The sequence below is a fragment of the Papio anubis genome, chromosome 4 (genome assembly GCF_008728515.1).
Source record: "Papio anubis isolate 15944 chromosome 4, Panubis1.0, whole genome shotgun sequence".
Taxonomy (NCBI): Eukaryota; Metazoa; Chordata; class Mammalia; order Primates; family Cercopithecidae; genus Papio; species Papio anubis.
The window spans coordinates 96,557,110-96,584,019 of NC_044979.1; the positions used below are offsets into that span (position 1 = coordinate 96,557,110).

Genomic DNA, 26,910 nt, shown 5'->3' on the forward strand with positions numbered 1-26,910 from the left:
TGAAAGAGGGAAGTGCAATGAGAATATCAACTTGAATCTTTTTATCCGTTGCTTTCTTTAATTGGGTCATTTCAGAGAGTGGGTAGATTTTGTTAAGACAGTTAAGATATTTAGGTAGGTAGAGGGGTGAGTGCAGTTGAAGAGTAAAGGCTGTTTGGGGCAGACAAAGGAATGATAGCACTCTCTCAAGTGCTCTGCCACCAGCAGTAAAAGTTGGGAGAAGGACCTAGCACCATGACACCTATCTGTCCGGTGTAAGCGAGTGCTGAGTCAAAGGCCTGCAACTCAGGCCAGCGCTCAGGGGCACGGTCAGTTTTAGCCAGGCCCAACTCTCTTTCCCAGGTCCATGGCATGGATGGCACCCAGAATCCAGGAGGCGAGTGCTGGTGGATACACCTGGGAGGTCCTGGTGGAGGAACATTTGCGTGTAGAGATAAAGAAATAGACATGTTTGAGCCGGAAGAAAATCTTACACGTCTGATCCAATTCCCTCATTTCACAGATAAGGAAAAGGGGCCCCAAAGAGTGAAGAGGGGATATCCTGAGGTCATGAGGCTCGTTTGCAGCAAGGATCTGGACTTGACAGCAGGGTGTGACCCTCAGCTCTCCCCATACTTGCTGCTTGACATTGGATAGGTTATTTAGGCTCTACGTGTTTTCTCATAAGCACATAGAGGTTAGGTAAAAATGGTGGTGTGAGAATGAACTAATGCATGTAAAGAGCTTGCATGTAGTAAGCTCTCAATAAATATTAATAATACTGGGCACAGTGGCTCACGCCTGTAATCCCAGCACTTTGGGAGGCCAAGGCGAGTGGATCCCTGAGGTCAGGAGTTTGAGAACTGACCAACATGGTGAAACGCCATCTCTCCAAAAAATACAAAAAATTAGCCAGGTGTGGTAGTGGGTGCCTGTAATTCCAGCTACTGGGGAGGCTGAGGCAAGAGAATCACTTGGACCTGGGAGGTAGAGGCTGCAGTGAGCCCAGATCGTGCCACTACACTCCAGCCTGGGTGACAGAACCAGACTTCACCTGAAAAAAAAAAAAAATTTAATAATACAGGGTCCTTGTGTTGGCACTGTTCTCTTTTATAGCCAGAGAGAGAGAGATTACAGAAAAGAAAAATATATTAATATATTAAAGGCATAATACTGTCAATTAATACTGATTAATTCAATATACTATTATATAAAAAACCAGGATACTATTAATTAATAATATATGGAAAACCACTATACACGTTAGTAAAATATTAACATTTTCAAATCTCCAATCCAAGCATTTCCCCCAAATCCAGATTGTGCAGGTATGTTAGTGAATGATTCACCTCACAGAATTACTTATTACATTTTTCTTTAAACTTTAATGGATTTGTAGCTGAATGAGGGGTCAGGTAATCACCAGAGATCTTGGAAGGGCACACCCTCCCTCAGGCCTTTTCTTGGAGAATGTTTAAAGAAACCTCTTCCCTCCCATTAGGGAGGCCAACCATGAGTCCCTTTATGTTGACAGTGAAGGTATCTGGGGCTACACCTCTTTCATGTGCTCTGCCGCCAGCAGTAAAAGTCAGAAGACCCTGGCACAGGGCACACCTGATCTGTTCGGCGTGAGTGCTGAGTCAAAAGCCTGCAATTAAGGCCGGTGGCTGGGAGGAGGCCTGGCTCCTTGCTTTGTCTCACCCCACCCAAACACAGTGCGTGTTCATCATCTGCTAGCCAGTAAGGAAGATGTGTGGGGTACAGGTTACAGGGACTGAACCCAGAGCCTGACTCTTTAGGCTCTACCACTTGCTCTCTTCGTTTCCAAAGGCAAAGCACTTGACCTTTCTGAGCCCCCATTTCTCATCTATAAAATGGGGATGATGATAAAAGAAAGTGGCTGCTTCATAGGATTGTTGAGAGAATCAACTCAAGTAATATGTGAAAAGTGGCGCCTAATAAGTACTCTGTTTTGTGTTTCTAATTTATTTTATTTTATGGTTTTTTTAGTTTTTTTACTGTGGTAAAATATATGTAACATGAAATTTACTATTTTACTGTTTTTAAGAGTAAGTGGCATTGAATACATTCACACTGTCATGCAACCATCAACACCATCCACCTGCAGACTTCTCCATCATCCCAAACTGAAACTCTACTCATTAAACAATAACTTCTCATTCTCACTTCCCCTTAGCCTCTGGGAACCATTGTTCTTTGCCCATTTTTAAATGGAGGTTGTTGCTGAGTTTTGGGAGTTCTTTATTCTGGATACTAATCCTTTACCAAATAGATAATTTGAACTTTTTTTCCTATTCTGTGGGTTGCCTTGACTATGTCCTTTGATGCACAAAATATTTTAATTTTGATGAAGTCTAGTTTGCCTATTTTTTCTTGTATTGCCTGTGTTTTGGTGTTAATTCCAAGAAATCATTGCACAATACAATGTCATGAAGTTTTGCCCCTGTTTTCTTCTAAGAGTTTTATAGTTTTAGCTCTTATGTTTAGGTGTTTGAACCACTTTGAGTTAATTTTTGTTTATGGTGTAAGGTAATGGTACAACTTCATCGTTTTGCATGTGGATACCAAGTTTTCCCACCACTATTTATTGAAAAAAAAAAAGACTGTCTTTTCTCCATTGAGAGATCTTGGCATCCTTGTTGAAAATCATTTGACCCTATATATTAAGGTTTATTTCTGATTTCATTGGTCTATGTGTCTATCTTTATGCCAGGACCACTCTGTTTTGATTACTGTAGCTTTATAGCAAGTTTTGAAATCAGGAAGTGTGAGACCTTCAAATTTGTTCTTCATTTTTCTGGATTGTTTTGGCCATTCTGGGCCCCTTGAGATTCCATGTGAATTCTAGGATGGGTTTATCTATTTCTATAAAAAATGTGTTTGGGATTTTGATAGGAGTTGCATTGAATCTTTGGATCACTTTGGGTATTATTGACATCTTAACAATATTAAGTCTTCCAGTCCACAGACACAAGATGTCTTTTCATATATTTATGTCTTTAATTTTTTTTAGCAGCATTTTGTGTTTTCAGTGTACAAGTTTTCTGCCTCCTTGGTTAAATTTATTCCTATTTAATTTATTTTTAACACTAAAATAATGCTAAATTTGTGTTTGGTTTTATACCAAAACTTTACAAATGTTAACTTTTCAATCCTTATAACACAACATTCTACAGATGGGAGTAACTGAGGCAAAAATATAAAAATAAAAGTGTAGCAGAAAGGTAAATAAAATACTGTGATGAATAATATGATAGGAGAAATAAGTTTGTCAACATATACAAATATTTATGTATATATACAATCTATGTTGACAAGATAAAGCAAGGTAAACAGATGTGTGTGTGTGTGTGTGTAATTATTTTTTATGCCCTTGTTTTGGGAGTGGTTAAAGGTGTGACACACCAGGATAATGTGAATTGATTTATGCCTTTTCCTATAATGTAGATGAATAACTCCCACACTTTGACATTTTCCTACCCTATTATTATTTCCTTTTTGTAACCTTCCCACTCCTATTTCATGCCTCCTAAAAGTGCTACCAAGCATGTATTTAATTTTTAGTATAAAGTAAATTAAGATTGTCCATTATGACCTTTTAGAGAGTTTTGCAAAACCTTTGGAGGTACTTGGAAACGCCTAGGTGTATGGGAAATCAGAGTTTGGGAATTATTAGACTAAATACCTACCTGGTTGATATTCAAATTGATTATTTAAAGATATTTTCTTAATAAGACCTTCAGAGCAAGTCAGAGATGAATGTTTTGAGGGCATTTTCTTTTGGTTCCCACCTTTGTGCCACGATGTTAGGCTGTAAAAGCCAGCTTGGGGTGTGGGGCCCTGAGTTTCACTATGTTTCTGAAGCAGGCAGGGTGACAGGCTAGAACTGTCTGTGTGGGGAGGTAACCATGGTTACCGAGGGCTGGCTTGGGTTGATGATAAGACTCAGCCTGAACAGCGGACCCCTAGAGAGCCAAGCTCTGTCTCTAAGACACCAAATCCAGGGTCTCCCAACCATGGCCTTTCTGGGATTCTTGTCATTAATCAACTGAAAGGTGAGTCTCATTTGCCAGCCTGCCTCCTAAGTAACTTCGAAGCAGTAGTAGAATTCATTCATTCCTGCATTTATGCTTAAGTAAATACCCTCAACACATATCTATTGAGCTTTTAGCCAGGCAAAGTATGGCAATGATGCCTAAGTCCAGTCTCAAGGAGTAAGTAGCAGTGTGTCAGGTAGACAAGGGAGGTTTATCAATCTGGGTCCAATCAGGAAAGCAAAACTACACCATAGTTTGAACAGGAGAAGTTTAATATGAAGAATTGTCAGCTATATCAGGAATTGGAGTAAGAGGTTATTGGCTAGAAATAAGTAAAGAGAATTTAAAAAAATACAAGCATAGCAGACCCAAGAAGCCACTGCCCCCAGGGGACATGGCCGTAGCTCACTGATTGGCAGAGAAGATGTTATGTTGCTGTGCTGGTAGAACTTGCTGGAACCTGGAACTTGCCAGAAATCCCGCAGGGTACTGGGGAAAGCTGTTCATGAGAAGGTGTCTCACAGGAGGCACTCTGATACAAAACTGCCCCAAGCTGAGGGATGCTAGGGGAAGCTACTGGTCACAGGGATGCAGGAACTGGGCCCTGGCACTGGGAAGTGCTGCAGAAGCCTGCTGAGCAAGCTCATGGGAAGCAGGAAGCAAACCCTTTTTCCTCCTGCAGTGTCTCTCCAGCATCCTCTACTGATGAAGCTTAACATCATGAGCTGACAAAGAAAAAAAAAATCATCAAAGGGCCCAGATCTATTTTCACAGAGAATGCAAAAAGGGTAAATTTGGAGCAGAGAGGCAAGGCAATGCATTGATAACTACCATAAGAGGGCAGGGAATTCCAGGTGGAGGGAATAACATGTGCAAAGGCGGGAAGGCATGAGAGGATGTGTCAGATTCTAGGAGTGGCAGGTTTTTATTTTGATAGTCAGAACAAGGTCACCCACATCTATCTACCTCTGATCTCTTTAACCACAGTGTATGTTTATAGAAGGGTCATGAATGGTGGTTTTATACCCCTGTATATAAAACCTCAACACAATCAGGTTCAATAACTATTGATTGATTAATTGTTGCAACACTTTGGATTATTCTGTTTGACAAGTTTAAAATGAGCTATCAAGGCATGCTGCTTGCATTTTTAGAAGTGTAGGTTGCAGCTGTGGGAGCTGGTTCCTCTCTACTACATGCTGAATATTGTGTCCATTCAGAACTCCCTACCTAATAAAGGTTACTGAAAAACAAAAAATAGCAACAACAAAAAGCACAAAGGATGACATACCCAGGATGGTCAAGTGTTTGGAAACTTTATTTGCTACAGTTGCATCCTGTTTGTTCTCATGCCTCCTCGCCACACCCTATTTTTCCTGTTTTGTGCCCATCCCAAAAATGTTATTTACCAGGGTTTGGTTCTCAGTCCCCTTCTCTTATCAGCATCTGCTGGCTAACTTCAGCCACACCCATGTCTTTTTTTCTTCTTCTTCTTTTTCTTTTGAGATGGAGTCTTGCTCTGTCACCAGGCTGGAGTGCAGGGGTACGATCTTGGCTCACTGCAACCTCCGTGTCCCGGGTTCAAGCGATTCTCCTGTCTCAGCCTCCTGAGTAGCTGGGACTACAGGCATGCGCCACCATGCCCAGCTAATTGTGTATTTTTAGTAGAGATGGGGTTTTACCATGTTGACCAGGAGGGTCTCGATCTCCTGACCTCATGATCCGCCCACCTTGGCCTACCAAAGTGCTGGGATTACAGGCATGAGCCACTGTGCCCGGCCCACACCCATGTCTTTAATGGCACTCATAGGCCTGTGACTTACACACCCATGTCTCCTGCCCAGATCTCTCCTCTGAGCCCTGATACCACTCACTCAACATCACCTGTGTCCCACAGACACTGCAGACTTAACACATGCAAAGTGGCACTCCCTAGCTCCGTGTTCCACAACTGGTTTTCCTTGTCTGTTGTCTGTCTTAGTCAGGATGTCACCATCCACTCAAGCCAGAAAAATGGGGTTGAATTTCTCTCTCCTGCACGCCCACATTCAAGTTTTACTGATTCAATATTTTCAGCACATTTCCAATGCATCCACTTCTTTCCATTCCCCCCAGCTGCTACCTTAGCTGAGGCCAGGGGCGTCTCTCCCCCTGCTCTCAGGGTGACCTCCTCACGGACAACCCTGTCATCAACTTGTCCCTCTTGAGTTGCTTCTGTGCCCAGCAGTCAAGAAAATCTTTCTCAAGCTGAGATATTATTATGTAATTTCCCTGCTTAAAACTCTTTGGCATGACTTCCAAACGTCCTTCACAATCTGGTTCTGGCTTTCCTCTCCAGCATTGTCTTTTATTATGCTGCCAGCCTGTGCCCCCTGTCCCCCACCACCAAACCTCTCCAGCAGTGCCACTGGGCTTTTGCACATACTGTTCCCAGTGCTCAGAGTAGCCTCTTACTCTCTCCTTCCCCATACGCTGCTGCTATCTCCTTTGAGTGTCCATCCCAGATCCATTAACTCTTCCCTTCCATTCTATAAGCTCTTTGAAGGCAGGAACTATGACTTTCATCTTTGCATCCCAAGCATCCAGGATGCTGCCTAGAATGGTGGGAACTGAATTGAATTGAATTGAATTGACTTTTTCCTGGCCAGGAGAATAATGTGAGAAGGAGAGAGAGGACCATGTGGTTGCTGACTCTGAACAATGAGAGTAGTTATGAAAAAGAGGAAATTCTGTGTTCCTCACAAAAACATAGAAACCAAAATAGCAGATGGGTTTCCAAGGAGATACAATCGAAGTCCATATAAAGGAGATTTTAGCAATCCCATCTGCCTAATAGTGGCAGTGTTGAAAATTAGTGAGTGTCCCCTACTGGAAATGTTCGTAAGTAGGCACTCCATGTCCACTCAGCAATTTCTGCTGTGGCAGGGTGCTTTGAGCAGATGGGCTCTGAAACCCTTCTGGATCTGGAGTTCCATGATTCTAGATACAACATAGAGAGAATTAATTTACAGTGACCTAGAATTTGCCCCCTAAGAACTTAATAATGGTGTCTCACCAAGACGTTTTCTGGTGAACAATGACTCGAAGAAATGCCTTTGAGAACCAGAGTATAGTTGGTAATCAGTTGGCAATCCTGGAGATGGATCTGTCATTCATGAATCTGAGAAAGCTTCAGGAGTTGGTGACAGGACTCAGGATGTACAGGTAGTATGCTGGGGATGTGACAGAGCAGAGGTGGGCAAAGCCTGATTCCAGGAGTTCCTGCAGGGAGGCGTCCCAGGTGTGGTCCTGTAGGCGGGCAGAGTTCCATATGATGGCAACCTGGTGGCAGATGAATGGAAGTCCAGGCAGGCTAGGGTAGTACGGGGCCTCCAGGTTAGAACAACTGGCAAAAACAAATCAGGACCCCACTCTCAGGCACCTGAGGCAGCAGCACCAGGACTATGGCAGAGATCCTGCTGCTGTGGCTGGGCAATACAAGGAGGCCATGTTTACAAGTGTCCTGCATAACGACCCGCCTCATCTGTAAGATCACGGTGGAACCACAGTTGGAAGCTTGGATACTGAAGCTCTGACAAGTTGGTCTGAGATCTTTCTTCTTCCCATCGCTCAGAGGGAATAGGATTGGTTTCTCAACTGGGATACTCTGAGCTCCTTCTACTTGGAGCTAAGTAGCTGCTTCTCTGGAGAGGGCACAGATGTGGAGGCATCAGAGTTCCATCTTCACAACTTTGAGGTTAACCTAATAGGTCATCGAGATGATGGAGCCTCAATTTGAGAAAGAGTTCCCTCCACGGGCAGATCTAAGACAGTCTGTTGACTCAGGTACCTGCTAATTTTTGAAGATGCATTTAAGATAAAGAAGTTAAGATATTGAGAATAAGAAAATCTTAGCTCGGCTTTATTTTGTTTTTCTGATTGGTTAGAATCTTTTTTCTCAATCAACTTTACTGAGGTATAATTTAAAAAACTAAAACATACTGATAAGGCTTGGCTGTGTCCCCACCCAAAATCTCATCTTGAATTATAATCCCCATAATCATCAAACCCCCACATGTCAAGAGAGAGACCAGGAGGAAGTAATTGAAACATGGGGGCAGTTTCCCTGACACTGTTCTTGTGATAGTGAGTGAGTTCTCACGAGATCTGATGGCTTATATGTTTGGTAGTTGCTCCTGCGTTCATTCTCCTTCCTGCCGCCATGTGAAGAAGGGGTCTTGCTTCCCCTTCACCTTCCTATACGATTGAAAGTTTCCTGAGGCCTCCCCAGTCCTGCGGAACTGTGAGTCAATTAAACCTCTTTCCTTTATAAATTACCCAGTGTCAGACAGTTCTTTATAGCAGTATGAAAACAGACTAATACACATACAGACACATACACCTGAGTAACCATCACTATCGCAATCAGGATATCAAATATTTCTATCGACCTAAAAAGTTCCTTTGTGATTTGTGTAGTCAGTCCCCACTCTTGCCCCAGGCAACCACAGATCTGCTTCCCGTCATATAGATGAGTATTACCTGTGTTCAAATTTCAAATACATGGAATTGCACCATGTATGCTCCTATGTCTAAATTCTTTTCACTTAGCATAATATTTTTGAAATTCATTCATGTTGCATTTATCAGTAGCTTTTAGCATTGTATTGCACTGCAGTATTTCATTGTATATATCATCATTTGTTTGTCCATTGACCAGTTGAACATTTGGGCTATTTCCAGTTTGCGGCTATCTTGAATAAAGGTGCTAAGTTCAAGTCTTCTTTGCAGACGTATGTTTTCATTCCTCCTGAGTAAATACCTGCAAGTGGAATTTCTGGATCACATTGTAAGTGTATGTATAATTTTATAAGAAATTGCCAAGCTGTTTTCCACAGTGGTTGTATATCTCACCAGCAGCATATGGGAGTTCCACTTCCTTCATATCCTTGCCAACATTTGGTGTGGTCAGTCTTTTAAATTGTAGCCATTTTAGTGGCTGTGTTGAGTATATGAAAAATCATTGTTAGGTTTAGTTGTTCTCCTCATAGCAAGATCTTGAAGCCTTAAAATTTTTTTTTTTTTAAATTTTAACTGTAATAAAAAACACATAGCATAAAATTGATCATCTCAGCCGCTTTTGAGTGTAGTTCAGCAGTGTTAAGTATATTCACATTATTGTACCACAGCTCTCCAGAATGTTTTCGTTTTGTGAAATAGAAGTTCTATACCCATTGAGAACAACAACGCTTCATTTCACCTTCGCCAGGAGCCTTTTAAAATTACACCTTTAATTTTGAGATACTTATAAATGTATATGCAGTTGTAAGAAATAATACAGAGATATCCTGTATACTTTTTACCCACTTTCCCCCAGTGGTAACATCTCACAAACCTAAAGTACAATATCACAACTTATTGGAGCCTTTTAAAAATACACACCTCTCCAAGTGGAGTAAGAAGTCACAGAAAACAGGCACCATTAGATCATGTCCTGTGCTCCACTGTCAATGAGACAGGCAGAATCCGAAGCATCAGAGGCTGTCCTAATCATAATGCCAATGAATACTCTGAGAATCACATTTCAGGGACCGCAAGAACCACTGATCCGTTAATATTGGCAACACCAACGCTTAGTGCTTCCAACCTGAAAATGCTGCATCTGGAATTTCAAATTAGGCATCCCTGATGAGAAAGCGAGATGCAGAGTGAAGGGCAAGGAGATGGTCAAAAGCAAGAGGTATTCATTTAGACCTCTGGCAGTGGGACTGGCACTCGGCATGTCTTCTTTTCTCACCTAGACATTTCTATCTTTCTGACTTTAGGAGTAATCATGGGTGGTAGTTCCGTTCAGGGAGAATAAAATAACTGTGGACCCCCAATCTCATTTGAGCTAATAGCTTCAAAATACTTGGCAGATGCCCAAATAAGTAATGAAATGGACTAGTTTTAGTTTTAGCTTTTTGTGCTTCCACTACCCATCTCTAGTGGCGGGAAGGCTGAGCAGTGGAATGACTAGGGTGCAGGGAGTCGGGGTAGGAAGAGAAAGACCCAGGTGATCTTCAGACTGGATAACCAGCCCCTGCGGGCTCTGGAGCTGATGGTAATGATAGGAAGCAAATCCTGAAGGTAAAGGTTATAAGACAGTCCTAAGGGTAGGGAAAGGTGAGGAATGAAATCAACTGCAACGACAAGTGTAATTTTTAAGATAACCAACGAGAAAGAACAAGATGAAAATTAGCTTGATGAAAAATGGATGTAGTGAATCTCTCCCCATCTCCTTTAGCATCTTCCAGAAGATGATCATTTTAGGGCAGTCCCCACACGATGGTGACAGGACAATCACTCTTTTGGAGTTCATTTTTGATATTATGGCAAAGTCAAGGGCACCTGCTGTAAGTTCCTCCGCATCCTCTTCTCCGTCTCCAGCTCTTTGCCTGTTCTGAGCTCCTGTCTCTAAAGAATCTCTCCACTTCCATTTGTGAGTTCATCCCCCTGTGCCCTTGGTCCCTCCTGCTGCCCTAAAATCTTGCTCTATCAGGAACACATGCTCCCCTTGGATCTTCCAGCTCTCCTTTCCAGGACCTGCAAGCATGCTCCGATCACCCTTTCCTTCAAAATGCATCCCTTAGGCCTGCTCCCCAGTCACCTTACTGACCTCAACCCCTCCTTCCTTTCATGAGTAAATGTTTTAAAAGAATGCTGTCACCACCTACCTGTCTCCTTGACCTTGGGCCAACTGCTGGTCACCCTTTCCCAACACTGTTGCCTGACAGCTGTCAGCGCCTTTCTAATCTCTGCATCCCCGGGCTTTTCTCCTGGATCTATTGCGCTGGACACTATGGACTTGTCTCTCTCCTGTGTCACCGTGTACTTCCTGGGATTTTATGCTGTCACCCTTTTCCCTTTCTCCTTTTCTAGGACATCTTTTGCCACTTCCTCTGCCCCACAGATTTAGGCCTCTGCAGAAGTTCACTTCTGGGTGTTTTTTCCTGTTTTGCATAGTCTTTCTTCCAACAGTCTCGTCTGCTTCCTCTGTTTCAACTACAGCCTCTAAGCAGATGTCTTTGAGCTTCATTGGTTGGACCTTTCTAAGGTGCCTAACTTGTGGGGTCATGTCAGGTTGAGATTGTGCTTTGTACCCTCTAGCATAATGTCTGTCCTAAATATAGTAGAAGCTCACATGATATTTGCTGAATAGCATTTGTATCCCCAACCTATTGGATGGTGGGATGTTGGAATCCCTCATTTTTTTTTTTTGTCTTTTTTTTTTGGTGGAGATAGTTATACAGAAGTTAAAAGGAAATTATTTAGGCAGATAGCAAGGGTAAGGAAGTCCTCAGTAAAGTTTTCCTTTTAATGAATAGCAGCCCCCAAATCATTTCTTTTCTAACAAAGAGCAGCCTGTAACCTCAAGCTGCAGACGTAGATAAGCAAGCTGGAAGCTTGCACCGGTAAATGCTGGCAGCTGTGCCAATAGGAAAAGGCTACCTGGGGGCCAGGAATGTTCAACATGGCAGCTCTAGCTTCCCTTTTCTTTGTCAACCAAGTGTGCAGTAAGGAGCAGGCAACATGGCACCAGCCAGGTAGAGACCCCATCTGTATAATAAAAGATTAGGGTGGGATGGCTGGCCTCTTCGTGCACTATGCAAACATCACACCTGGTCTGAGCAATGTCTTGAGCCCTGTGTAAATCAGACACTGCCTCCTCAAGCTCATCTATAAAACCCCGTGCATTTTACCACAAAACTGGAAGACCCACTCAAGTGCCCCCTCTCTGCAGGAGAGAGAGCTTTTCTCTTTTCTCTTTCTTTCACCTATTAAACCTCCACTCTTAAACTCATTTCTTGTGTGTCTGCATCCTCAATTCCCTTTGTGTGAGACAATGAACCTTGGGTATTTAACCTAGACAATGGCACTGCTTCAATAGAATCTTGCTATATTGCTCAGGTTGGTCTTGAACTCCTGACCTCAAGTGATCCTCCTGCCTAGGCCTCCCAAAGTGTTGAGATTATAGGTGTGAACTACTGTGCCTAGTCGGGATCCCTTGTTTTGCTGGCCTCTTGACATTGTGGTGAAGGGAAGCCAAGTAAATCTATAACCCCTCCCCTCCAAGATGCTGTCCGAAGAAACAGCCCTGGTTCAGGACAGTTGGTAGTCTGCCGTGTGCCAGTTCTCATAAATGACAGAAAAGCCTTCAGAATAGAAATCCTGGGAGTAACTGAGTCATGATTGGCATGCCCTGCACTGTTCCAAACTGACAAGTGGCCATGGCAGCATACGTCTCTTCCAAGTGGCATCTAATTTCTCGAAGGTGACTTTACGTTGCTTTACAGAGGCTGGCACACTGATTCAGGAGAGCCTACAGGGAGTCGCACCTGAGCCTGGTGCCTGACTGCAGCAGACAGCTGCCTAGTTAAGGCAAATTTTACAGTTAAATTGTGTTCTGCTTGGGAATTGGAAACTACTGCAGAAGGACAAATGCAAATGCAATTCCAGTGCAGGGCAGGGGCTTGTTACAGCCGTGCCGCAAAACCTGAAATCTCCCTGGTTTCTGTTCAACTATTGCTTTGGGGAAACTCATGGGCCATTTTCCGAGGGGCTTTAGGGGAGAGAGGTCAGAAGTAGCTTCAGTGCAATATGAATAACATGGGCTTTGGCGTGTGACCATGTCCGTGTTTTTACAAGCACAAGCATCAAGCTGCATGGTTTTAAATGTTAGCTCTACCACTTACAGGCTGGATAACCTTGGGCAAGTTACTTTAAATCTCTGAGCCTCAGTTTCCTCATCTGTAAGCATTAAATAATAATACTTACCTTGTTAGGAGTTCAAAATACATACATATAAAAACCTTAGCCCAGTGCTTGACATATAATAATATTTCAATCAATGCTAGCAATTTCACCATTATTATTACTGAATAATTGTGAGACCTTGAGCAAGTCACTTAACCTCATGGTGTTCTTTTCTCCATTTCTTGGGGGTGGTTTTGTGAGCATAAAAAAAAAAAAAGATCTATGAAGCATTTGGCACATGATGGGGCCTTCATAGGTGCTAGCTATTACTGTCACTATTATAAATAGCTGGATATAAACAAACTTGCTTCATGTACCTTAGGACAGTGGGTACCTGCTGGTTAGGGCTCCCTGGAGAGCCAAGTATGCCCAAAAGAGCAAGAAAAGATAAAGTCAGCATAAAGTTTAAGAGAAAAGGTCAAGTCAGATGGACCTGATTTTCCAGTAAATGACCTGACCTCCCTCCAATGCGGCTTCCTTCTCTGTGAAATGGGGATCGCAATGACAATAGCCCTTCTGCAGAGTTGTGGTGAGGACCACCGTGCTTGTCAAGCACCCAGACAGGGACTCTGACACACTGTCAGTGCCCATAAAATGTAGCTGTTGGTATTGAGAGTGGTGGGCGGGGCACAGGGTTAGTGCAGGATTCTTGGGTGAGGGCTAAAGAGAGTGGGGAGGAGGGAAGGGGTGGGAAGAACAGGAGGGGGAGAGAGTTTTGCTCAACACCACCTAATGGAGATCCTAACTTGGAGGAGACAACCCTGGGTTTTGGCTGAGACTGCCTTTACCCTTCATGTGTCCCCTGAATGCATCTCTCACGGTGCTAAGCATAACGTCTTTTACAGAGGAGGTCGTTAACAGATATTGATGGAACTAGAGGTTACCTCAGACAGAGTATATGTGCTTGATCACTTCTTCAAGGTTCTGGAACTCAAGACGATGGTGTTCCAAAAAATGTTCATGTCTGGGATGGGGGTATGGGGTGGGGGGAGTCTCTGCAATGCCAGCCATTCTTTCCCACCCATTACTGTGAACCGGAAGGATCTGATACATCTCCATGGGTAATGGTTTGATTCTTGACCAAAGAGGGTGGCACAAACCCAGAAGTGAGTCTTGTGAGAGCAACAGTCGAGCTCATTCATAGTTCATTTGCGGCATATGCGGCGTGTCCCCATGACCTGGCAAGTCACAATTTAAAAGGAGACAGCAACACAGAAAGAAAGGAGTGAGTCTTAATCAGTGTGGTGCTGGGTGAGCCTGCACACTTGCAGGCCCGCTGCAAGAAGAGCTCTGTGAGTCTGGGATAGAGCTGAGTTCTACATCATCTGCTCATTGGCCAAATTGCAATGGGAAGGAAGGGCTGTTTATTTTCCTCCCAGAACAGGAATTCTCAGAAAATCGATTCTCCCTCATTGACAATGCATACTAAGTGATTGAAAGGCCATTAAACCCATTAATGGGGTGCTCTTTAAATAAAATAAGTCCCTAAAAGGGATCTTAGACTTGGCAAAGCCAGTAGAGCTGACAGTGTGCTGGACCTGCCCAGGGACCGTAAATATACCAGAACAAATATAGGAGAGCAGGAGGGGGGCATGCAGACAGAGGATAAGGGAGGCAGCGACGATGAATAGCGTGGTGCATAAAGGACAAATGTTGCCAGACAAGCTTAATGGCTTTTATTTTATTTTTGACAGGATTTACAAAATGAGTAGATGAAGGGAAGTTTGCATCTTGATTTCAGTTAAACATTTGGCATTGCATCCCACCAAATTTCATGCACAAAATTAATTCAAATTGTTTTGGATGGAAGTATGGTCACATGGGTGAAACTTGGCTGGCACTCTCTCCCAGAGCAGCAGGGGGAAGAAGGCGGCCCCTGCTGCGGTCAGCATGGTGGCAGAGCCTTGTTCTAATTCTCATCACAAACTGGGCTCCTCATTCTCTGGCTCTCCCTCTAATAATAATAATGATAATAATAATAATAACTTACATTAATTGATCACATAGAAGTTCACGACATTTTATCTTATTAAGATAATCTTTCTCCTTTGTTCTTTTAGCTCCAGACATTTCTCTACTCTGTCTTCCTTTTTAAGCAGCTGTGTCGATCGCCTCCGGGGACAAATGGGATAGAATGCAGAGGATGTGGGGTCATGGGCAAATGTTTGGGAGAAACCAGAGGAAGTTTCGCTCCTCAGATGAGAAAGAATTTTCGTGAGAGGCGACGTGAGCGGACAGGATGGAGGGCAAGGGTGGGGCCATGCACCTCTTTCCTAGGCAGAGGGACTGCCTGCACGTCCCACAGCCCAGACAGGGAGTGGCCTGGGGAATCCCCACAGAGACTCCTGCCACCTGCATGGCTCAGAGCCAGAGCAGCCAGGTCCAGACGGACCATTTGGGCAAGAATGTAGACCCTCGGGCAGCGATATTGCAGACTGAGTGGGGTGAGCTGGCTGCCTGCTGTGCCGTCTTTTCACAGAAAGTGAGTTATGAGAATTTTTTTCTGGCACTCCTAAGATTGGGGAGGCATTATTAGCTCAGTGAGTCTGCACTGAAATGCTGTAACGAACAGTTTGGAAAATGGAGGCAAAGGCAGGTAAAGTAGTAGAGCCAGACAGGAACTAACGCAGGAATGCAGAAGCCCCTCTGCTGAGATTCTGCCCTTCCGCAAAGGCAGTGAGAGCTTCCTGGTTCTATCCAGGTTGCTCTTTCATCGAAGGGAAGGACCTCTTGGTAACTATGGTGAATGCAAATACATTTTTGGAAATAAATAGCCCCTCTGAAGAAGGCACTGATATTCCTGAAGCTCTGTTCCTTTTTCTGGTGCTGCCCCATAAAAAAACTGATCTCATTCCTTCATTCATTCAAAAATTCTTTTGTTTATTCAGTGACCTGTATTGAGAACCCATTATACGTCAGGCGCTGGGCAGACAAGCCTAAGTCAGGCACAGCCTCAGCTCTCAGAGAGCTTGGGTCCTGGTGAGGATGTACACACACACGTACAGGCAGTTTTTTTCAGGGTTATTTTTACCTTTTTAAATGTCCTGAACATATTCCCCTCTTTGATCCATCTCAAGTAGCATTTAACTTAAATTTTTTTTTTTTTTTTTTTGAGACGGAATCGCACCCTGTTGCCCAGGCTGGAGTGCAGTGGCACAATCTGGGCTCACTGCAAGCTCCGCCTCCTGGGTTCCTGCCATTCTCCTACCTCAGCCTCAGGAGTAGCTGGGACTACAGGCGCCTGCCACCATGCCCGGCTAATTTTTTGTTTTTTTAGTAGAGACAGGGTTTCACTGTGGTAGCTAGGATGGTCTCGATCTGACTTCGTGACGTGCCCGCATTGGCTTCCCAAAGTGTTGGTGAGAGGTGACAGCGTGCTGGCAGCCCTCGCTGGCTCTCGGCACCTCCTTGTACTCCGCGCCCACTCTGGCTGCACTTGAGGAGCCCTTCAGTCTGCCACTGCACTGTGGGAGCCCCTCTCTGGGCTGGCCTAGGCTGGAGCCAGCTCCCTCTGGTTGCGGAGAAGTGCGGAGGGACAGGCGCGGGCAGGAACTGAGGCTGGGCAAGGTGCTTGCAGGCCAGTGCGAGTTCAGGGTGGGCGAGGGCTCCGCAGGCACCGCACTGTGAGCAGTGGGCTGGGGCCAGCCCGGCCAGTGAGGGGCTTAGCACCCAGACTGGCAGCTGGGGAGGGTGCGCGGGGTCCCCCAGCGGTGCTGGCCTGCCCACGCCACGCTGGAATTCTCGCTGGGCCTCAACTGCCTCCCCACGGGGCAGGGCTCGGGACCTGCAGCCCGCCACACCCGAGGACCCCCCGACCCCTGCCCCAGTGGGCTCCAATGCAGCTGGAGCCTCCCTGACAGACGCTGCCCCCTGCTCCACACACCCGGTCCCATTGACCACCCAAGGGCTGAGGAGTGCAGGTGCGTGGCTGCAGGACTGGCGGGCACCTCCACAGGTGGCCTCTGCCAGGGATACACAAGGGGAAGCCAGCTGGGCTCCTGAATCGGTGGGCACCTGGAGGACTTTTATGTCTAGCTAAAAGATTGTGAATGCACCAATCAGCACTCTGTGTCTAGCTCAAGGTTTGTAAACGCACCAATCAGTGCCCTGTGTCTAGCTAACCTAGTGGGGACTAGGATAACTTTTGTGTCTAGCTAAAGAATTGTAAATGCACCAATCAGCCCTCTCTCAAAATGGACCAATCAACAGAATGTGGGTGGGGTCAGATAAGGGAATAAAAGCAGGCTGCTGGAGCCAGCAGTGGCAACCTGTTTGGGTTCCTTTCCATGTTGTGGAAGCTTTGTTCTTTCACTCTTTGCAATAAATCTTGCTGCTGCTTACTCTTTGGTCTGCACTATCTTTACGAGTTATAATACTGAAAAATTCTGCAGCTTCACTCCTGAAGCTAGCGAGACCACGAACCCACTGGGAGGAATGAACAACTCCAGACGTGCTGCCTTTAAGAGCTGTAACACTCACTGCGAAGGTCTGCAGCTTCACTCTTGAAGCCAGCGAGACCACAAACCCACCAGAAGGAAGAAACTCCAAACACGTCCGAACATCAGAAGGAACAAACTCTGGACACACCATCTGTAAGAACTGTAACACTCACCACAAGGGTCTGCGGCTTCATTCTTGAAGTCAGTGAGACAACCCAGCAATTCCAGACACACTGGGATTACAGGCGTGAGCCACTGAGCCCAGCCTAACTTAATTTTTAAAATGTGTCAGATTCAAAATTTAACTTTTTTTTTTTTTTTTAAACAGCAAACTCAACATATATTTGGTCAATTGAGTTTTGACAGAGGTGTCAAGGCAAACCAATTGAAAAAGGGCAGTTTTATTCAATAAATGGTGCAGAAACAACTGGATATGTATTTTTAAAAAAAGAATCTTGACTCTTACCCCACACCATCACCTAAGCACGAAAGTTGGAATTATAAAACTTACAAAAGATAGGAGAAAATCTCCATGATCTTGTCTTATGTGAAGTTTTCTTAGGACACAAAAAGCACTAATCATTTTTGTAAAAAGACAAATTTAAACTGATAAAATTAAAAATGTTGATTACTTGAAAAACTATAAGAAAATGAATAGGCAAATAAGATATTCAGAAAACATATATATGACAAAAAACATGTATCCGGAATATATGAAGAACTCTTACAGTTCAATAATAAGAAAAGTAACTCAGTTTTTAAAATATACAAAAATATGAACAGTAACTGATATGGTTTGGATTTATGTCCCTGCCCAAATCTCATGTCGAATTATAATCGCCATGTTGGAGGAGGGCCTGGTGGGAGGTGATTGGATCATGGAGGCAGATTTTGCCTTTGATGTTCTTGTGATGGTGAGTGAGTTCTCACGAGATCTGATTATTTAAAAGTGTGTAGCACTCCCCCTTCTCTCTTTCTTTCTCCTCTGAAGTAGCAAAATGTGTCTACTTCCCCTTTGGCTTCTTCTGCCATTGTGGTAAGTTTCATGAGAACTCCCCAGCCATGCTTCCTGTACAGCCTGTGGAACTGTGAGTCACTTAAACCTCTTTTCTTGGCCAGGCAGGGTGGCTCATGCCTGTAATTCCAGCATTTTGGGTGGCCAAGGCAGGCAGATCACCAGGTCAAGAGATCAAGACCATCCTGGCTAACATGGTGAAACCCCGTCTCTACTAAAAATGCAAAAACAAAATTAGCGGGGCATGGTGGCAGTAGCCTGTAGTTCCAGCTACTCGGGAGGCTGAGATGAGAACCCAGGAGGCGGAGCTTGCAGTGAGCTGAGATTGCCCCACTGCACCAGCCTGGATGACAGAGTGAGACTCTGTCTCAAAGCAAAACAAAACCTCTTTTCTTTATAAATTACCCAGTCTCAGGTAGTTCTTTATAGCAATGCAAGAATGGACTAATGCAGTAACTTCACAAAAGAAAATATATAAATGGCCAAAAAGCACATGAAAAGATGTTTAACATTACTAGTCATCAAGGAAATAGAAATTGAAACCACAACAAGGTATCACTACATACCCTGAGAATGGCTAAAATTTAAAAAGACTCACAATACAAAGTGTTGGTGAGGATGTGGAACAATGAGAATGCTCATACATTGTTGGTGGAGATACAAAAACGGTCCAACTGCTTTGGAAAACAGTTTAGTAATTTCTTATAAAGTTTAATATACTGTTACTATATTACTCAACAATTCCACTACAGTTCTTGTTAGTTAACCAAAAGAAACCAAAACATATGTCCACACAAAAATTTATGCATGAATTTATTGATAATCATTACAAACTGGATGTTTCCAGTTTGCCCAAATGTGTATCAACCATTGAGAGAGAAGCAAATTGTAGGATATCCACACAATGGATGTCCTTTTCCTGCTCAGCAGTGAAAAGAAAAGGACTGCTGATGCCTGAAGCAACACAGATAAATCTCAAATACATGATGTGGAGTGAAAGAAGCCAGATACCAAAGACCACATAATATTAAGTATGAGTTCATTTATATTAACTCATAGAAAAGGTAAAACTAATCTACAGTAGCAGAAAGCAGAGCAGTGGTCTCTTGGGTTTAGGGATGGGGGAGACTGATTACAAAAGTACACAGGAAAGCTTTTTGGTGATAGTAATAGTCTATTTCTTGATTGGGATGATGGTTACATGATGAGTGTACACAGCTGTCAAGACTCATGGAACTATCTACTTAAAGTGGAGGCATTTGTGTAGAGCTAGACCTCAAAAAAACGGGTTTAAAAATAACAAACAAGTGAAAAGTAATAAACATTTGAATAAATAATCACATTTTATTTTTATCAAGGGTTCAAAATATATACACTAATTCCTTAACCAAATTTTCTCATAAAATACGAAAGTGTTACTTGTAAGAAAAGCTCCACATCTTGGCCATGTTCTCACTGCAATGTAAGGCTCTCAAAACAATGATATATTCACCGTCAAAATCAGAAACAGCAGGGGAGGAAGAGCTCCCTTAAAATCCTTGAGGGAATCATTCAATTCCTACTTACTGCCTTTTTTTTGTTTTCTTCCCAAATGACCAGGAGAGGTAGGACACTGGCCATATATCTACATAGTACCATGAAACTCACAATTACTCAATCTGCTGTCTCCCCTCTCCTTCCAGATTTCCACAGTGGCATAGAGTGTGGGACTGACTGGCTTCCCATCAGAGCCAGGAGAAGGGAAAAGAAATTTCCACACTGGCTTAAGAAAAGTACTGTCTGATGAAGAGTCAGTGTATTTTATTAACTGATGAAATGGCAAAAAGTTTATAAGTAAACATACTATGTTTTGTTTTGAACATTACATTTCATTGACAAATAGTGTGCATTTTATAACATGCTGCTGACACCTGTTATAAACAAGGCTCTAGAATGGCATCTGGGTGCATTCCCCCTTCCAAAAAACAAGATTAAAGTGGCTTTGTGCTGTTGGAGGGATGCCTACGGTGTTCCATGGAACACGCCTAGAAAACAGAAGCTCTGTGGACACCAAGTGCTTCCTGGGAGGAGTCCTGAAGGTACTGAAGGAAGAAGGAATTAAGTGCAAAACTGAACCCTGTCCCGCTTTGGGAATTTGTTAAGTTGTCAAGGGTTGATATTTTGTTCTGGTTTTCAAAGCAAAAGGCCCCTTGCATGACCCATGTTTTAGAGAACGCAGAGGCAAATACCAAATTGTGTGTCATTGTGTTATCTTAGATCGTGAAACAATAGATTTGATTCCTTTGTAAGTTCCACAAACAAAGAATCCCCCTTCACCTGGGCTCCTGTCTGGACCCTGAGGGGTTCTCATTGGCAATTTGCATGTAGTTTTGGGTGAGGTCCCCTATGGATCAATATCTGCTTTCACCCCTGCCATGTTGGGAGGTAGGAAATAGGCCCAGATGGTGCACAGACAGTGGAAATGAAAACACTGCCCTGTCTAACTCTTATTAATGTCGGGGGAGGGGTTGTGTGTGGTGGGGGGCAGGGACCTGTGCAGTTGAAGATCTGTTCCTGACCAAGTATCCCTGTGACAACAGAGGAGCTATTTTTTTCTGATGGAACAAGGAGTAAGAGAAGCCCCAGAGATATTCAAGGTCACCCTCTATGTCCACTGCATAGGCAAGCAGGGCTTCTCCCTGGGATTGTTTTTCTTTGTAGTATCTTGAAAATATAGACAGTTTTCAAAGATCTATTCTTGGTCCTTATCTCTTCTCTTGACACCTGGCAGTCTCATTTTCCTGCATCCAGTGTCTGCTCTGCCCTGATACTGAGTCTGTGAAAGTGACTGTAACCCAGGCAGGGCCCTCTGTGTGCTCACAGTCAATACCGGAGGTCACACATGGCCCCTGATGCAGTGGCGCGTGTACTACAGAGGTGAGCTCAGGGTACCCACCACAGAGATGGCACGATGGAGGGCAAGATGCGGGGGTCAGGGGAATGCTTGTGCAGATGTAATGATCTGAAGTTGGGGAGGGAAAGAGCATTCCAGCAGAAGGACCATTATGAGGAAAGGCATCATATTGCTTGGGTAATTACAAGTATATTGGCTTGAATTATAATATTACTAACAACTCCCATAGAATTTACTATATTTACTATGTACTATGTGCATGGTCCTGTCCAAGCTTTTTGAGACGAGTCTCATTTGTCGCTAGGCTGGAGTGGTAGGCGCGAGTCTTGGCTCACTGCAAGCTCTGCCTCCTGGGTTCAAGTGATTCTTTTTTTTTTGAGACGGAGTCTCACGCTGTCGCCCAGGCTGGAGTGCAGTGGCCGGATCTCTGCCTCACTGCAGCCTCGGGCCTGGTTTGCACCCATTCTCCCAGGCCTCAGCCTCCCGAGTAGCTGGGACTATAGGTGCCCGCCACCTCAGCCTGCCATTTTTTGTATTTTTGTAGAGACGGGGTTTCACTGTAGCCAGGGATGGTCTCGATCTCCTGACTCAGATCCGCTTCTGTCTCAGCCTCCCAGTTGGGATTACAGGCTTGAGCTGACTGCCCCAGCCAGGTTCAAGTGGGATTCTTCTGCCTCAGTCTCCCTGGTAGCTGGGACTACAGGCACCTGCCACCACACCGCTGAATTTTAGTATTTTTAGTAGAGACGGGTTTCACTATAAGTGCTGGCCAGGGGATGGTCTCAATCTCTTTGACCTCGCGGGACTGCACTACCGACTCTCTCAAAGTGCTGGGATTACAGGTGAGCCACCATGCCCAGCCCAAGCATTTAAAAATATTTCTACTATCCATCAAAACCTGTACCACGATATTCCCCAGTAGTATCACTCAGTCATTCCTGACCTCTTCATGGAAACAACCTCACCTTCCTCTATACTTACAGCATATGGCCTAGGACATTGATTTTCTTTTTAAAATTTTATTATACCCCTAAGTTCTAGGGTACATGTGCAATAAATGCAGGTTTGTTACACTGTACATGTTATTGGTGTGTTGTAACCCATTAACTTTTGGCCACTTAAGCATTAGGTGTATATCTCCCATCAAGTTCCTCCGCTTCTCCTGATCCTGCACGCATACAGGCCCCTGTGATGTCTTCTTCCCAGTCCAAGTGTTCTCATTGTTCAGTTTCCACCTATGAGGAGAAATACGCGGTGTTTGGTTTTCTGTCCTTGCAATAGTTGGCTGAGAATGATGGTTCTTAGGCTTCATCCATGTCCCTACAAAGGACATGAACTCATCCTTCTTTATGGCTGCATGGTATTCCATGGTATATGTGCCACATTTTCTTAATCCAGTCTATCACTGATGGCTAGTTGGTTCCAAGTCTCACTATTGTAAATAGTACACAGTAAAACACACATGTGCATGTCTTTATAGCAGCACATATACAATCCTTAGTATATGCTACCTGCAATGGGATGACTGGGTCAAATGGTATTTCTAGTTCTAGATCCTGAGGAATCGCCACAATCGCCTTCCACACAATGGTTGAACTAGTTTCATGTCCCACCAACAGTGTAAAAGTGTTCCTATTTCTCCACATCCCTCTCCAGCACCTGTTTTTCCCTGACTTGTAACATCAGCATTCTAACTGGTGTGAGATGGTATCTCAATAGGGTTTTGATTTGCATTTCTTGATGCACAGTGATGATGAGCATTTTTTCATGTGTCTGTTGGCTGCATAAATGTCTCTTTTGAGAAGTGTCTGTTCATATCCTTTGCCCACTTTTTGATGGGGTTGTTTGATTTTTCTTGTAAATTTGTTTGAGTTCTTTGTAGATTCTGGATATTAGCCTTGTCAGATGAGTAGATTATAAAAAATTTTCTCCCATTCTGTAGTTTCCTGTTCACTCTGATGGTAGTTTCTTTTGCTGTGCAGAAGCTCTTTAGTTTAATTAGATCCCATTTGTCAATTTTGGTTTTTGTTGCCATTGCTTTTGGTGTTTTAGACATGAAGTCCTTTGCCCATGCCTATGTCCTGAATGGTATTGCCTAGGTTTCTAGGGTTTTATGGTCTTAGGTCTAACATTTTAAGTCTTTAATCCATCTTGAATTAATTTTTATATATAGTTTAAGGAAGGGATCCAGTTTCAGCTTTCTAAGCATATGACTAGCCAGTTTTCCCCAGAACTATTTATTAAAATAGGGAATCCTTTTCCCATTACTTGTTTTTGTCAGGTTTGTCAAAGAGCAGATAGTTGTAGATGTGTGGTGTTTTTCTGAGGGCTCTGTTCTGTTCCATTGATCTATATTTCTGTTTTGGTACCAGTACCATGCTGTTTTGGTTGCTGTGGCCTTTTAGTATAGTTTGTGTCAGGCAGTGTGGGATGCTCCAGCTTTGTTCTCCCTTTTGGCTTAGGGACTGTCTTGGCAATGGTAGGCTCTTGTTCCATATGAACTTTTAAAGTAAGTTTTTTCCAATTCTGTGAAGAAATCATTGGTAGCTTGATGGGGATGACATTGAATCTATAAATTACCTTGAGCAGTATGGCCATTTTCACGATATTGATTCTTCCTATCCATCAGCATGGAATGTTCTTCCATTTGTTTGTGTCCTCTTTTATTTCGTTGAGCAGTGGTTTGTAGTTCTCCTTGAAGAGGTCCTTCACATCTCTTGTAAGTTGGATTCCTAGGTATTTTATTCTTTTTGAAGCATTTGTGAATGGGAGTTCACTCATTATTTGGCTCTCTGTTTGTCTATTATTGGTGTATAGGAATGCTTGTGATTTTTGCACACTGATTGTGTGTCCTGAGACTATGCTGGAGTTGCTTGTCAGCTTAAGGAGATTTTGGACTGAGACGATGGGGTTTTCTAAATATACAATCATCTCATCTGCAAACAGGGATAGTTTGACTTCCTCTTTTCCTAATTGAATACCCTTTATTTCTTTCTCCTGTCTGATTGACTTGGCCAGAACTTCCAACACTATGTTGAATAGGAGTGGTGAGAGAGGGCATCCCTGTCTTGTGCCGGTTTTCAGAGGGAATGCTTCCAGTTTTTGCCCATTCAGTATGATATTGGCTGTGAGTTTGTCATAAATAGCTCTTATTATTTTGAGATACGTCCCATCAATACCGAATTTATTGAGAGTTTTTAATCATGAAGGGCTGTTGAATTTTTTCAAAGGCCTTTTCTACATCTATTGAGATAATCATGTGGTTTTTGTCTTTGGTTCTGTTTATATTCTGTTTATATGATGGATTACGTTTGTTGATTTGCATATATTGAACCAGCCTTGCATCCCAGGGATGAAGCCCACTTGATCATGGTGGATAAGCTTTTTGATGTGCTGCTGGATTTGGTTTGCCAGTATTTTATTGAGGATTTTTGCATCGATGTTCATCAGGCATATTGGTCTAAAATTCTCTTTTTTTGTTGTGTCTCTGCCAGGCTTTGGTATCAGGATGATGCTGGCCTCATAAAATGAGTTAGGGAGGAGTCCCTCTTTTTCTATTGATTGGAATAGTTTCAGAAGGAATGGTACCAACTCCTCCTTGTACCTCTGGTAGAATTTGCGCTGTGAATCCGTCTGGTCCTGGACTTTTTTTGGTTGGTAGGCCATTAATTGTTGCCTCAATTTCAGAGCCTGTTTTTTGGTCTATTCAGGGATTCGACTTCTTCCTGGTTTAATCTTGGGAGGATGACTGTGTCCAGAAATTTATTCATTTCTTCCAGATTTTCTAGTTTATTTGCAGAGAGGTGTTAGGACATTGATTTTCTTACCTTGTAGCCTAGTTATTAAAGCATTCTTGATAACCTGTGTTTAGCTGTAAGGTCTGAGGGTCTGGATACCAGCAGAGTCATGTTTCAGCCCTCACAGCACTCAATATCTTGTACATATTTGCTACTAAAAAAAAGTTTGTTCCGTGAATGAATGAATGAATGAATGAGTGAATGGTCTCTTCAGTGCTATTGTGGGAACTCACTATCACTTTTTCCTTCTCAAAGACACTAGTTGAGATTTAGAATTCAAACTACCTTTCTGCTGAGTATAAGTTTTGTAGAGGACAAGGCATCCCCACTGCTGTCCAGGGCCATTGCATATCTTCTAGCTCGACCCAGGTCAACCCTGTGCAGCAGGCTGTTTTAATCTTCCTCACTTCCCTCACTTCCTCTGTTTTCTATAGCCTCATTCCTGGAAAAGTTCTTTCTCAGAGCTCCCTGTCCTTCTATCTAATGGCTTCTAGGTGCTGCCTTGATTCCAGGGTGACAATGCCTTTCTTGAAATCGCTTCACCCCAGATAATGAACTCCCTGAGGTTTGCCCAGAAAATGTTCTAGATATTCATACCTGGTACACAGTGTTTCTCTCCTCCCCCTTCATGTCTTGGAACTGAATTCCTTTAAATGCTTCAAGCTTTGCACACCTGCCCCTGCCTTTCCTCTTCCCTGGATCTTACCTCTCTCATGGCCCCTGAAAATCAACTTTTATAGAAACCTTACATTTTGAGTAATCTTGGGTTTTTTTTTTTTCCATTCCATATATCATGAAAAGTACTTAGCTAATGTCTCCCCTGATAAGAAAGAGTTACTTTTGCTTCATCCAGCTCCACGTTGCTCATATTCTCTCCTATTCCCTTATAGAAATGACTTTCCCCTTGAGCTCCTTCAGGTAAACTAAAGCCCAGACTTTCATTTCATGGGCACTGATATTAATGAGCACACATTACATGCCAAACATTGTGATAGTTTAGTGGCAAAAGCAGACGTGTGGAGAAGAATTTGTGTATTAAGTGACCAGGGAGCAGGGAAGAGTGTGTGCAGGGGAGGTCCAGATTTCAGGGAGATTTCATCCAGCAACTGACTTGGGAGCTCAGTGTTGCTGGAGAAGATGGAAGTCACTAGGTAATGTGGATGGGATAGTGGTGGGAGGAGATGGAGAACATTTCAGGAAGAGTGGGAAGATACAGGACTGGCCTTATTTATGAAGCCCTTTCTCTCTCTCTCTCTCTCTCTCAGGATTCCTGCTCTGCTGCCTTGGGAATTTCACTTAACAGACATCTGGTCTCCCCAACTCTAGTTTAAGTGTCTTAAAAATAAAGATGCTTGTCATTTCCTTGGGATTCCTTGGGAAATTACTGGAAAGTAGCAGACACTATTAAGTATACATGTATTGAAAGATCACCTTATATCCTATAAATACGTACAATTATTATTTGTCAACTAAAATTAAAACTTTAAAGAAAGAGAAAAAGGAGAGCGGATGCTGGGTAGGTGTTTGATGAGGGAGTGACGAGGGAGTCTGTAAGGGAGGGTTCCTTTAAATGGAGTGTTTGTCCTCCTGTGTGACGACAGCTCAACTCCTGCCTTGAAATGAAGAGCGAACAGACGATCAATAGCTTCTTGCATCTGGCCTGGGTGTGGTAACGTCGAGGCCATTAATATGCTGTTGGGCCCTTCCCACCGACATTTGTTTCCTGAAGCTGTGCTGCAGCATTTCTGAGTGTTGCTTGGCTTCGCTTCCTACCTTTGCACACCCTCCGGGAGGAAGGGCTCTCTCTCCCTTTCCCTCTCTCCCTCTGTTTATGAACAAGGTAATGTGTGTCAAATTGCCTTGGCTTAACCAGGCAATTGTGTACCTTTAAAAGTACCAGGAAATGTTTCTCTGCGGTCAGATTGGCCCATAATGCACATCTGTTCTCTTGACC

The 26,910-nt window shown here is 43.5% G+C and overlaps 1 long non-coding RNA gene across 1 annotated transcript; it reads left to right on the top strand.

Moving 5' to 3' along the window:
* The first annotated feature begins 21,192 nt into the window (after nt 1-21,192).
* LOC103882952 lies at nt 21,193-26,318 on the top strand. The gene is made up of 2 exons (XR_644951.3): nt 21,193-21,336; nt 26,222-26,318. It is a non-coding gene; the product is annotated as an uncharacterized LOC103882952 (long non-coding RNA).
* Nucleotides 26,319-26,910: the final 592 nt, after the last annotated feature.